Below are 14,763 nucleotides of genomic sequence, written 5' to 3' on the forward strand. Positions count from 1 at the left end.
GGGGTAATTTAGAGGTTTCCAAGTTGAGAAGGGGGAAGCATATGGAAATAGTTTCTTGAATACAAAGCTATAGTCTTTCTACAGAGGACTCCTACAGGAAGTAAGACGGGTCATAGGAAGAGGTAAGGGTAAAAGCTCATAAAGAAGAGTAGACAACCTATGACACTGGGGTCAAATGGCTTTCACAGTTCTTATTACATGCAATTATTACTTTCTATTTCTTTGTTTCTCTCCCTCATTAGACACAAAATCCTTGGAGGCAGAATCAATTTATTATTACTTGTTATAATGTTTTCCATTATTGTTACAATATTAGTTCCTGGCATATAGTAGGGACTCAACTCTTGTTTTAAAGAACACATTGGGGTGCCTGGGTGGCTCAGTTGGTTAAGGGTCTGTTCTTGACTTTGGCTAAGGTTATGACCTCATGGTTTGTGAGTTTGAGCCCTATGTGGGGCTCTGCACTGACAGGGTGGAACCTGCTTGGGATTCTCTCTCTTTCTCTCCCTCCCTCTCTCTCTGTCCCTCCCCCCTTTGCTTGCTTTCTCTCTGTCAGAATAAACTTTAAACAAATTTACAAAGAACACATTAAGAGTGAGAGGTATGATTGCAGGACTCTGGATGCAAGATCTTTATCACTCCAAACTTAAAGTCTTTAACTTTTGTAGGTCTATAGATTGTGGCTAGATGCATCCCTAGGTGAGGTGCTCAATTCAAAGGAAGAGTCTTGTCATCTACATTTTCTAGAGAAAAGGCATATCAAAAAAAAAAAAAAAATGGACAGGACCCCTTGATGTCTACACTAGAGGGTAAGACCCTCCTTTTGTTCTGATTAATAGATTCATAAGAATTCTTAAAAGCCACAGGCTCTGATGGAGTTGATACTGTCAAGGGCTGCAATGCTTTTCTCCTTTTCCTCAGCATTTTTCCTGCAGCTCCTTACCTCCCTCGGTTAAACGGCAATAGGTTCCTTAACATGAGTGACAGCTCCTACTATGCATACATAATCATAGTAAACCCTCAGTAAGTAATTAATTGGATGACTGCTTGTATGAATCATAGCAAGTTATGGAAAAACTCCTATTCTGCAATGACAATTTCTAATTAATGTGAACATGAAATATTTATGATTTATAGCAACACAGTCATAAGAAGTGGTCTCGGAATCAGGAGACAGTCTCCACCTAAAATTTAGTTTTCTGTTTCTCTGTGTTTCCTTTATGGTCACATGCATTCTGTAACAATTCATACTCTTTGCTATAGGTCTTTTTCTACCCTGAATTCTACTCATCTTCCAAGTTCCAGCTCAAGCGATGACATTTTTCAAGTCATCAAGCTCTTTTGTATACTTAATTTCTCTGAATTTTTAGCACTTATTTTAATTAACCTGGAGCTGCCTCAAGATATTGCTTCTTTTACCACGTTATTTTCAACTGCATTTAACACACTGACTATACATTTACTATCGGTATTGCACAGTACTAGGTGCCAGGTGGGAGGGGTGGGGTGACAATGAGAAAGACATATGCACTTCCTCTAAGGATTCAGTGTGTTGGTATAACGATCCAGAGTAATATATGATCAATGTCATGAAAAAGAAGATAGAGGTGGTGTAAGTAACAGCAATATAAATTAAGATATATAAAGTGGGGTTTGAGAAGTAACACCAGGTTGGAGGCTACAGCAAGTATTTTTTTTCCAACACCTTTTTCCTTCTTTCACCTCTTGTGAGAATCTTTTCCCCATTTCCATTCTCCAGCTTCAATACGTGACCATCTGGACACAGTGATTGGTCTAAAGGCTGAACATGTGACCAAAGCCAAGCCAATTGAAGTCCTTCCCACCCAAGTGTTTTCAAACTCTAGTTGAACGAGAGACTGCTTCTTCTTCTTTTTTTTTTTTCCTGCTTAAAAGTTGTAAAACTGTGAGACCGAAGTAGCCTGTGGCCACATCTATTTCCACCAAAGTCAGAAGTGTTGGTCTGAGATAATTTGGTAGGCATGTGGAGAGAAGCAAAAAGCAGCAGCACACAGTCCTAATCATGTTCAAGCTCCTGACTGTTACAAACTGAATACCTGTGTCCCCCGAAATCCATGTTAAAGTCCTAATCCCTAAATGTGCTGGAGGTAGGGTCTCTGTGAGGTAATCATAAGGTCAAGAAGGTGGAACCCATATTGGCATTAGTGCTCTTCTAAGAAGGGAAAGGGAGACCACAGCCTTCTTTCCCAGCCATGTGAGGATAGAACAAGGCATCCTTCTGAAGCCAAGATGAGGGCTCTCACTAAAAACTGAATGTACTGGCACATTGCTCTTGGATTTCCCAGCCTCCAGAACTTTGAGAAATGAATATTTGTTGGTTTAAACCACCCATGCCTATGGTATTCTGTTGCAGCTGCCCAAACTAAGACACCGATCCTACCTATTTTCGAGGTCAGATTCAGCCCTGACTTGCCCCTACACCATTAAATTGCTGGCATTAATACAACTCCAGTTCTTGCTTAAATTAGTTTGAGACAGGCTTCTGTCCCCTGCAGACAAAGTGTGCTGGCTAACCTGGGAAAATCACAAGTACTGAAGGGAGAACACTGCATTCAAGACCACTCTTGAAGGATGCGTAGGACTCCAAAAGGTGAACAAGAAACAGGAGGATTCACAAACAAAGGCAGAGAGGAGAGAAAGGGCAGGGCTGTAGCCAGAAACAATGCACTTAGGGGGTTTGGTGGGAAATGAAGCTGAAGGCAAAGACTGTTGTTATAGCATCTTCAAATCTTGGCCGCAAGGGTGGTTTTTTGGTGGCTTAAAGTTGTGGTAGGCTAAGTAAGGCCCCTCCCCCAGAACATTCAGATTTTAATCCCTAGAACCTGTAACCATTACCTGACATGACAAAGGGGACTTTGCAGATGTGAATAAACGCAAGAACTTGAAATGGGGAGATTATTTTGGGTTATCTGAGAGGACCCAATAATCACAAGTGTCTTTATAAGAGGCGGACAGAAAGATCTGGTGAGAGGAGGAAGTGTGACCATAAAAACAGAGTCAGAGGTAGAGATGTGACAATGGGAGCAGAGGTCAGAAACAGAGACCTGAAGGTGCTACACCACTAGCCTTGAAGCTGGAAGGGGCCACGAGGCAACAAATACAGGCAGACTCCAGAAGCTGGAAAAGACAAGGAAAGAGACTCTCCCCTACAACTTCTAAAAAGAATGCAGACCTTGTCAACACCTTGACTTTAGCCCAGAAAATCTGAGTTCAGATTTCTGATCTCCAGAACTTTAAGATAATATATTTGTACCGTTATAAGCCACTAAATTTGTAGTAACTTGTTAAGAAAGCAACAGAAAATGAATTCCAATCTTTTATGTTTGTTAGATACTTTCTAACTTCAGATGTCATTGTCAGTAACTACACTGTAAGCTCCTGGATATAAATCCCATGTCACATACTTCTGTGTGTCTTTACACAGAGACTGTTCAGAGCTGGGTCAATTAAATCTTAGGAGTTTGTATAATTCACAGCAGCTGACCCTGTTTGAACTACAGCATTTGATAATCTGGATCTTGAGGACTTACTCTCTTTTTTAAAATATTTATTTTGAGAGAGAGAGGATGCGTGTGTGTGCCGGGGAGGGAGAGAGGGAGAGAGGGAGAGAGGGAGAGAGAGAATGAATCTCAAGCAGGCTGTGTTGTTAGCACAGAACTTGATGTATGGTTCAATCTCACAAACCAGGAGCACATGACCTGAGCTGAAATCAAGAGTCAGACACCTAGCTGACTGAGCCACCCAGGCACCCCATTACTCTCCTTTTGGAAAAGAATTATTCAATACTTGATTATCACAAAGTATTCCTTTTTTTTTTTTTTTTTTCCCCTTCCACAGCTTCACTTTTTTTGGAAGGTAGAAAAGCTTACAATCAAGTCACGGAAGAGGCTGGACTGGGCTTGAGAGGTAATAACTTGCTTGGATCGGATTTTAATATTCTTGAAATTTGTATTATTTTGAGTATTTAATGGCAGGGAGACCTATTTTGAGATTCATTCTACCCTACAGATTCTGCAGTAAACACTCCTGCATATTTTGATAGTATAATTCTTATGGCAGAAACATTGTGCCCAAAACAAATGTATTTTTTTTAACTCCTAATGATTGAAAGATGGTATTAGAGGACTACAGTATTTTAAAATATACTATACACACCTAGGGGTGCCTGAGTAGCTCAGTTGGTTAAGTGTCCAACTCCTGGTTTTGGTTCAGGTCACAATCTCACGGTTCATGGGATCAAGCCCTGCATCAGGCTCTGTGCTGACAGCATGGAGTCTGCTTGGGATCCTCTCACCCTCCCCCACCTCCCCTATCTCCGCACCATCCCCCACTCACACTTTCTCTCTGAAGATAAACAAACATTAAAAAAACATATACTATACACATCTCAATGTGATTCGTCTTTAGAACTTAAATGGGAATTAAACATTTTTATGTGTGCATAGAATATAGTTGCATCAATGATACAGGGCTAGATCCTGCCTATTTTGCTTCTGATTTTATTTCTTATTTAATGAAGTCTCATTTTTCATCTTTTGAACATTTGAAAATGTCTGGTTATATGTTAAGGGTATTTGTTTTCATTTTGTTCTGTTAGGGCAGGGAATTTTAAATGCTACCACCTCACCAGCTTTCAAATATAGACAAATATCTGCTTGACATATGGACACATCCAGATATAAATACATGCAGCCTCCTTGGGCAAAAATCTCCAGAATGCTGAGTTTACTGACTGTACAGCAAAATGACCTATTTAGGAAAAAGGTCAGCTGATTATAAAAAAATCAAAATGATGAACAACGCAACTCCAGGATGGGGGAGGATAGAGAAACCTCATTTTACCTAAGGGAGAGAAACGATACAGACCACACATCCACCAAAAGCAAAGCAAACTCTTCTGAAGTTCTGGAAAGATACGAGGTTTAAGCCAGCGATTTCACCTTCAGTGAGCCACTCAAATTCTCCATGTCTTCCTACATCATAGGAAGGGGCTGATAAAAAATCATCACCTATCCCATCTGAATTCAGCCAGGCACTAAATTAAAATTGACAGTTATCTGTTAGCTTTGGGACTGGATAGACAGATTGAAGGAGTCCACGTCTAAAACCTCCCCGGGTCTGTTGGTGTTATTTCCATCAGAAATGAATAGAATGGCTGTTAACTGCCCTGCTGCCATAGTCTGGAATCTCCATCATAATAACGATCAGATACACCCCTAGCACTCTCTTTAATTGCTATCTTGTTTCAGGAATGCTCAGAAAGTGGTTGTTTGTCATCTCACTGTGTAAAGGAACTCAGTAAATGTTCAGGAATAAAAGCAATCTTTAATTAATTCCAATGATCATCCAAAGCCCTACTGCTAAAATCATTTCTTCTTTTTTCATTTTAAATAATTTAGGGCCCATTCCAGCCTATCATTCAAGGGTCTCAAATATTTTATCTTCACACACCTCAGCACACCTCTGATTTTTTTTCCCCTGCTGTATTCTTCCTGAATATTCTCCCCTCCTCCTTCCCTCTCTGCTTTTTCCTCTTTTCCCCTTCTTTCCCACCCCTGATGCCCCCTCACCACCTACATGTACACACACACACACATACACACACACTCATTCTACTTCCGTTCTGAGTTATCAAACCAACAACTAGCATTAGTGTGTCCACTACTCCAGGCACAGTGCTAAGTGCTTTCCATACATTATCTCATTAAACCTCACAGGAACTTTAAGTCAAATGCTATTTTCAGCCCAGTTCAGTGATGAGGAAACCAATGCTCGGGAAGGTTGAGGAGGAAGACGCACTGCCACAAAGTGGGGGAGCCCAGATACCAGACCTAGCGCTTTCGGATTCCAGGACCTGAAGCCACACAATTCTCTGTCATGGTTAACATCTTGAAAGCTTTCACAACCCGCGCTCCCTCAGCCTCCAAACCAGACTGGAGAAGGGAAAGAAGCAGACAGCTCCAGCCATGCAGGATTTCTCTAATGAATGAATCCACGAATGAGACTCTTGGCCACCTTGGGGATCTGCTACGAAACATGTGGCTTATGTGTTCTCCTTTGCAGACTGTTCCATTTTCCTGCCTCAGGTATAGGTCTAGTAGATACAAAATGCCCTGGGATCCTAGTAGCTGTGAAAGCCGCACCATGTAGCCCCTGGTTATCCCTGATGGGGGTCACATCACAGCTGCTGCTGCTGGGCTGCCAGAGGCCCTAGGCGACTCTCTCTCAGGCCTCTAATGTTGACAGCCATCACTCTCTCTCATGGCTGCTACTGCCCTCACCGAGGCCGACATGGTAGTGTTGATGGTCCTTGCCCCATCAACTTTATCATGGGCTCCTGAATGACTGCCCTGGTTTCTACTCTCAAAGAATTTTCAACAGGGTTCCTCAGGGCTTTAGTTCAAGCACATGACAGGGGTCCACCTGGAGATATACCGAGAAGCAAAGCAGCTTGGGACGCTTTCCAGCACCCAGAGACTAAGACGGACCCCACCCTCTGCCACCTCACAGAGGACTTCTGATCTGCCCAGGTCACATATGAGAAGGTGGCTTCTTCTTTTAAGAGTCTTATTCCCATGGTTTAGGGCACTCTGTCACCTGCTAACTCAAAAGATCCAGTAACTGTGTCTCTTATCCCCTTCTCTTTTAATTCCTAGAAGCCAGAGTAGGCAGGGGATGAAAGTTAGGTTCCACATCTTTTTACTCTAATAGGATGCTGAAGGAACTGCTGAATGAAAAACAAACAAGTACAGATCAGATTTGTAACAAATCTGCCTTGAAATTTTCTTACACTCACTTTTAAAAATAACCCGAGTCAATAATAAATGTACTCCCCCACAAATAAACAGTAATCCTTATCTTTTATGGATAAAGTTGGTTTCTGGAGCTAAGCCTAGAAATTATGCTAAAAGAACATGGTGGCCCCATGTGATCTGGCCTCCCTAAGTTCCCTCCAAAGACTGATGTTCAACAGAGACGCACTAAGCACAGCTTACTGGTTGCTTATAGATGGCATCTGTCCTGGTTGGTTGGTACCTGGCAATATGGGGGTACACACTTTTGTGAAAACTGCACTGCCTCCATCTATTCCCCACCACACTGATCTTGCTGCTCCTTGGGTCTCCAAAGGCATGCCTTGCCACAGGACATTTGCACTTACTGCTTCCTCCTTCCACTTACTGCTTCCTCTTTCCACTTACTTCTTGGCAGAAGTGCTTGGCTCCCTTCCGCCATTCATGTCTCTGTTCAAATATTATCTCCTCAGACAGAATTTCTCTGACCATTCATTACTGGGAGACGGTACCTGCCCAAATGCTTCCTCTTTATCTCACTCTACTTTTCCTCATAATACATACCATCACCTCCATAAACTTTACAAATGTATTTGCCTTTTTATGTCATGGTCCCTCCATCTGAATGTGACAACCACAAGGGGTAGGGGTAATGTGCAGTTACTTAGCATTGCTAAGTTCTATCCTCAAGGCTTAGAATGGTGGCTTGTATGCAGAAAGCCATCAACAAACACTTGTTAAATGACTATTGTGACTCTGATTAAAAATGGGGTCTGAGAGTAAAAGGAAGAAGGCATGCCGATTCTTGTGGCTCTAAAACTTCCTTCTGGTGATAATTCTACGAAAGCACTTTTTAAAACGTTTATAATAGTGCTGGCTTTGGCACCACGTACACTAAAATTGGAATGATACAGAGAAGATTAGCATGGCCCCTGCACAAGGATGACATGCAAATTCGTGAAGTGTTCCATATTTTTGAGAAACTTAACAGAAGACCATGGGGGAGGGGAAGGAAAAAAAAAAGGTTAGAGAAGGAGGGAGCCAAAACATAAGAGGCTCTTAAAAACTGAGAATAAACTGAGGGTTGATGGGGGTGGAGTGGGGTGGAGGGGAAAGCAGGCGATGGGCATTGAGGAGGGCACCTGTTGGGATGAGCACTGGGTGTTGTATGGAAACAAATTTGACAATAAATCTCATATTAAAAAAAATAAAACGTTTATAATAGCTATGGCCTCGTAAGATGTCAACCTTGATAGGCAGCTGGAAATAAACATTCTGGCTTAATACAGACAGAATATAAATGCTTCCTAACTGTGTCATCATGGGACACATCTTCCTTCTCCTACTGAGTGGGCAACAAAGATACCATGGTGGATGAGTTGTTCTTTTGTTTTTGTTTTTTTTTTTGAATGACTGTCAGCTAGTTGAGCCAGGCTTGATGTCACTTCTTTACCCGCTGAGGTGTCAGCAACTCCCAGGTAAACAGATAATGGAGCTAATAATGGTAACAATCCTAGTTAACATTCAATGAAAGCTTATGAGGTTCCAGGCATGTGATAAGCATTTCACAAGCTTTACCTCATTTGAGCCTCATAAAAATCCCAGCATATTTTCAATTTTAGAGATAGGCAAATCTAGGATTAGAGGAATGGACTGCTTTAAGGTCACGGAGTCGGGAAAACGGCAGTCAGAAAATGGCACACCGCAAGTGCTCCAACCCAAGTGTTTCCGACTCCTGAGTCTGACCCTTTACCCTCTATTACTAGCCCCCGTAAGCGTTGTGTGCTGTACATGCACACACAATGCATTCCACCACAAAATTCAGGGTAGAGAGCCAATCCCTTCCATCCAGGAGTTCACACACAACCATCTGACCCCAAAGCCCAATGATTTTATCATCCTAAAGTCTCATCGGTTGCCCTAAGGAAGGGGCCCTTTCTGCGTATTTCATCTTGCTCATGCTCCCCATCTTCCTACTGAAACTTTGGTCAGAGTTCCTAAATCCCGCCCATGTCGTCCACTGACTTGTGCCCTTTGTTTTACTTTCCACATTCAAATCAACAGTGCACATTCATGCAGTAGGTTCAGAAGGAGGACAGGCACTATTATCCCTCTTCTTCAGGAGATGGAATGGACATGGTCACCGAGTCAGGAAAAAGGGCTATTAGACCCCATACTCCCTCTTCCCGCACAGAAATAAAACAAGACGGAACTGCCGGGGAGTTTCAAAGAAGTGGGATAATGTAATACTGGAGCTGAAAGATGTCCCAGAAGGTCCTGTTTCTCAGCCACTTCATTCTGCAGATGAGGCAAGTGTCCCAGAGAAGATGCCCAAGGTCACAGAGCTATACCGTCCAAACCAGACATTTCAGTCCATGTTCTGCCCCCCACCCCTTACCACCTCGCAATGTCTCCAGGACAAGAACATTCTCCCATATGCGCATACAAGGCCACCAGAAGGCGAGGAGAAGGTCTCTGGTGAAAACACAGCCCTCCAACTTCTAAAGGGCTGTTACGCAAGCCTGATGGCACATGACTTAAAAGGAACATAAAATGAAATTTGCCATAAAAAGGATGTTTCAGAAAGTGGCAAGGTGCCTAACTGGTCCTCAAAGACACAATGTCGCTAGCCCATACCACTGGCACTATTGCCTTCTCACTGTTCTTGTGAGAAATGCACAGGCACGTAAAGCTGCACGGCCACAGTCCAGGTTCACGATGGACCTCTCTTCACCTCATCCCCAGTCCCTGATTTCCCGGTGGGAAGGCACCCGTCTCCCCCCACTTCCTCCTCAGTGGCTACAGCAGGAGACGGTGAGCTATATGCGTAGAATGTGGCTTACTGGGAACTTGAGCCTCAAGGCTTGGGGATCCTAGGGCTGGGCCTCCATGGCCAGCCCAGTGGGCACCTAGCTGGCCTGTGGGTGAGGCCCTATCAGCCCTGGGATGAAGGAGTAGGGGAGCCATACAGGCATGAGGAGTTTGGGTATAGTGACGGAGGGTTACTTCACTGAGGAGGGACTGGAGACAACAGGGACAGAACCACCACAGGAGGTATGGGATTTGGGAACCAGAGGTGGTCTTGGCAACAGCCGGACCTGCAGAAACACCCAGCATGGCCGGGGCATGAGGAAGACTGCCCCCACCTCACTGCCCTCTCCACTTCCATTTCTCTTCAGGGGTCTTTAAATTCAGCAAGCATTTCTTGAGTAAATACTGTGTGAGCACTACTGTTAACACAGTCACTTAAGAGTCAGTTTCCAACTCATGTATTTGAAAGAGTTTTTTTTTTTTTTTTTTTTTTTAAAAAGGATGATTCTTTGTTTCTGCATCGGGCTCACTGTTTATATACTACAACAGAATTTAGTGCTCAGAACTCCATAAAAGAGACAATGGAGGGGTTTTGTTTCTGTAGAAAGGAAGATGGGGCGGCAATGCAAGCTGGTGCAGCCACTCTGGAAAACAGTATGGAGGTTCTTCATAAAACTAAAAACAGAACTACCCTATGACCTAGCAATTGCACTACTAGGCATTTATCCATGGGATACAGGTGTGCTGTTTCAAAGGGACACATACACACACCCCCATGTTTATAGCAGCACTACTAACGATAGCCAAAGTATGGAAAGAGCCCAAATGTCCCTCGATGGATGAATGGATAGAGAAGATGTGGTGTATATATATATATACAATGGAGTATTACTCGGCAATCAAAAAGAATGAAATCTTGTCATTTGCAACTATGTGGATGGAACTGGAGGGTATTATGCTAAGTGAAATTAGAGAAGGACAATCATAGGACTTCACTCCTATGAGGACTTTAAGAGACAAAACAGATGAACATAAGGGAAGGGAAATGAAAATAATATAAAACTATATAATATAAATATATATAATATATATAATTATATATATAATATATATAATATATATAATTTATATAAATATATATATAATATAAAAATAATATAAAAACATGGAGGGAGACAAAACAGAAGAGACTTATAAATATGGAGAACAAACTGAGGGTTGCTGGAGGGCTTGTGGGAGGGGGGATGGGCCAAATGGGTAAGGGGCACAAAGGAATCTACTCCTGAAATCATTGTTGCACTATATGCTAACTAATTTGGATGTGAATTTAAAAAAATAAAAAATAAAACAAGTTAAAAAAAAAAAAAGGAAGGAAGATGGGACTCATGGTTCTAGAAACCGCCTCAGGTCACAGCACTGGTAGATAGTGGGCAGTACTGAATTGAGAACTCTGGGGTTATGATTCCTGGATGCCCCAGACTCACATGAAACTCACAGCCTACCAGTTTGCACGGCTGTCCCCCTGGCAGACAGAAATCTGCATACCCATGTGAGGTCAGCTTATACACCCACCTGCTTACATACCCGCTGGGGCTGCCCCCCAGAGCAGAGGTCTGCTTTGATACTGCTCATGGGATTTGCAAAAGTGAAACCTGTTTTTTCCTCCCTGACAAGGTTGACACAGACTAATTTCTGAAAGGATAAAAAGAAGGAAAAACAAAACATTATACAGCAAGTACTGAATCCAAAAAAAAGTAGTTTCAAACAGTTTTTTAAAATCTCAGTAAAAGAATGAAAGCACTTGGCTAAGCCCTAAATTTCGTTTTCTTCAGATAATCCTATGGGGCACATAAAGGGTGGCAGGCTCCTAGCCTTCCTCCACCAAGCACTCTGGCTCCCCTATCCGGAGAGGGACCAGATTAAATAGCTAGCCCTTTTCTAGTATAACCCAACTCCAAACTTGAGAAACAAAACTGTTTTGGTTTCAAGACTTCTAGATTCTGGAGCGTTCTCCTTCATTTCATTCTAGTCTGAAATCTGCAGAGCAGAATCAACAAAGAAATGAATGATAAGCACTCTCCAGATTGAAGTTAGCATCCGCCTGTCCCTGGACCTTGCACTGACTCAGTCAAGAGACCCATCTCCTCCCTCCCCTTCCCATCTCCTCTCTCCCCTCCTCCACCCCAAACACCAACACACAGGAATATCTAGATCATTTGCTTAGTATAATTCGGGCTTACAATGACCATTACATGCATACAATAAGAATTACCAACTTATGTGGGGCCCCTGGGTGGCTCAGTGATTTAAGTGTCTGACTTTGGCTCAGGTTACGATCTCATGGTTCATGGGTCTGAGCCCCATGTGTGGCTCTGTGCTGACAGCTCAGAGCCTGGAGCCTGCTTTGGATTCTGTGTCTCCCTCTCTCTCTGCCCCTCCACCACTCTCACTCTCACTCTCTCTCTCTCTCAAAAATAAAAAAAATAAACATTAAAAAAAATTTTTTTTAAGAATTATCAACTGACGTAACCATGGGGTCATTCTATCATATGGCCACACAGAATGAAATAGTTTTCAAACATGTGTGAGGTCTGTATTGAAATCCTCCCTAAAGAGGGATGTCCCTTTTTGTGAAGAGTGGTCCTTCTCACATGAATGTGGGCACCAAATACGCTTTGAAACATCGTAGCAAACTGTGCATCAAGGTCTAAAAGATTAACAGGGGTTAGAAAAAAGACAAGACTTTATGTAGATTAAAGCAACATTAAAGGGATTCTTTATGTGTGAAAGAAATTATGGTTTTTAGTTTAAGATTATAGCACACCCTACATTAAAAGGTGGAAGTGCTATCTTTTTATTCTTTCTGAATGTCATTTTATTGAAATCTGCTTGTTATCCATGGCTTTAAAAAGAGAGTTGGGGCTAATTTTTAAAAGCAGGTTTTAAGTAGATCTGCTCTGTTATTTAGAGATGGAACTTAGTAACTTAATACCTTATAATTTGGGCTGAATTCATATTTATGTGTTAAAACCATCATTTAAAAACGGTGTTTTTATGTAGTTGCCTCTAGCTAAAAGCATACGTGATTACATGGGTGGCATAATCTGGGAAAAGGGACCATTTCATGCTGCAATTTACAAAAAAGTAACTTACTCAAGCAACTGTCATTCCTTTGAAACCTTTATCCCTCGTTCTTTTCTCTAACCCCCTGGGCTTTTAGCAAATTCGGATCTAGAACTTTTGAGTCCTTGATATCTTTCAGGCATTGTGTTAGGTGCTTGCGTATTTCACTTCTTTCCCACAATGATCTTGCCAGGTAGTTATTATTGTGACCAACCTTCAGAAGGGACAATGAAGTCTGAGGAAACTAAATACACAAATTTACAACAAATCTTGGGATTCAAAACCAACTGTAACCTCCAAGTTCTTTCATCTTACCCAGTACGTACTATAATGCATTTATTTTATTTTACTAATTTGTTTATTGCTGCAAAACATATCAAAATCACTGGCTTAAAACAACATTCATCTTCCCCTTACATCTGCAATTTCGGCAGGGTTCAGCAAGGAAGGCTGCCGTTTGCCTCACATGGCTTCAGCTGAACTGGGAAAGCTCAGTGCCCGTGGGCGGAGATGCACTTTCAAGGGGGCGCATTTTCCTTGACCGCAAGGTGGCCGATTTCCAGAAGCCTGGGCCCAGAAACTGGTGCGGTGCCATTTGTTCCATATTCTATTGGCCAAAACCAGTTGGGAGAGCCCAGATTCAAGGAGAAAAGTCATAGATTCCACCTCTCAGTGGGATGCATGCCAAAAAAAAAAAATTGGGGGCCGTGTAACAAAACCCCCACACCTTCTAAGACTTCAGGTTCAATGGTGATTTTGTTAAATTGTGAGACTCCTCTTTTATGAATGCTTTCATCCCGCATGACTTTGCAGATGAATGCCCCCAAAGGCAACTCCTCCAAGGTGGGAAGGTCTGGGTCTTTTCCCATTTTTTTTTTTTTTTTTTTTTTTACATATTCTATGTAGATTATTCAGGCTTCTGAATAGCAACCCTAGGCTTAAAAGGGAACTTTAATTTTCACATCTTCTTTTTCATGTTCTCAGATTTTCTTTTTTCCTTTAATATGTAATATCTTTGATTAACTCTGTTGCTTTTTAATTACTGACCTCAGTAGTTTCTGAATTCTATTTTAGAGAATTTTCTAGAACACTGTCAACCGAGCACGGTCTTCTGCTTGAAGCTACACCCTTTGCTTAGCAACTAACGAGCATGCAGGTCCTACCACATGCAAGTAGGTTTTCAGTCTCTTTTACAGCTAACACATTTTTCCTCCTTTAAAAAGTGGTGATTCTACCAGTTCTGTCACTTGGGCAAGAACATTTCTCACCTGTTATTTCTTGGGCATTTTTTTTTCTATTTCACTCTGGCTTGTTCTCCTTGCTTTGGCCAAATGAACCAAAACTAAACCCTTCTGTTTGTTGCTTACCCCTTCCCCACTCAGGGTTCACAGTTGCAAATTCACTGCACAAAGAAGGATACACCCCATTTCTTACCCACAGGAGACATTACTAATCAATCCCTGAGCATGGGGTGTGGCCCCAACGCATTTGTGGCTGCAAAACATTTCAGTCAACCACTAATGATTAAGCAATGAGAATAGCTTGCCTTCCAGGGTATATACTATTCCGTGTCTCTGTAATGCTTCGTCATCTTCAACTAGGCCAATCAAGTCTTTCTAATCTCTCAGTGCTCTGAATTCCTTGTTTGTATTGAATAAGGCTTCCTGCTGCCCAGCCCCAGCATGTACTCTGTGAAATATCCAGAACCACACATCCTGCCACCTGCAGTGATGGCTATTCTCAGCCAGGAAATATTTCCTATTACTTTCCTAGTTCCTGTTTTCCCAACTCTCCTGAGACTCAGGGTCAGATCACTCAGACAGCAGCTGTGGCCCTGGCCTTGGATTTCAGTCCTGACAGCAGCCGACACCTTTCTCAGGACCTGGGTCCCACCTAAAGATGAGGGGCTGGGATCCTGCCTTGATTTTGCCAGATGCTTCTTACTATCCCCTCTGTCTTCCCCAGAGTCCCTATCTTGTGCCCGAACCCCTCCAATTAT

General features: G+C 42.3%; 1 protein-coding gene and 1 non-coding gene across 3 annotated transcripts in view; one reads left to right on the forward strand and one right to left on the reverse strand.

The window, feature by feature from the left end:
- The window catches only part of NWD2 (NACHT and WD repeat domain containing 2), a 181,918-nt gene that overhangs the window by 154,590 nt on the left and 12,565 nt on the right, over positions 1–14,763 (reverse strand). The gene's annotated exons all lie outside the window — the stretch shown is intronic.
- Positions 7,701–7,807, forward strand: LOC111560257. The gene has a single exon (XR_002742015.1). It is a non-coding gene; the product is annotated as a U6 spliceosomal RNA (small nuclear RNA).

Source organism: Felis catus, chromosome B1 (assembly GCF_018350175.1).
Source record: "Felis catus isolate Fca126 chromosome B1, F.catus_Fca126_mat1.0, whole genome shotgun sequence".
Classification (NCBI taxonomy): domain Eukaryota; kingdom Metazoa; phylum Chordata; class Mammalia; order Carnivora; family Felidae; genus Felis; species Felis catus.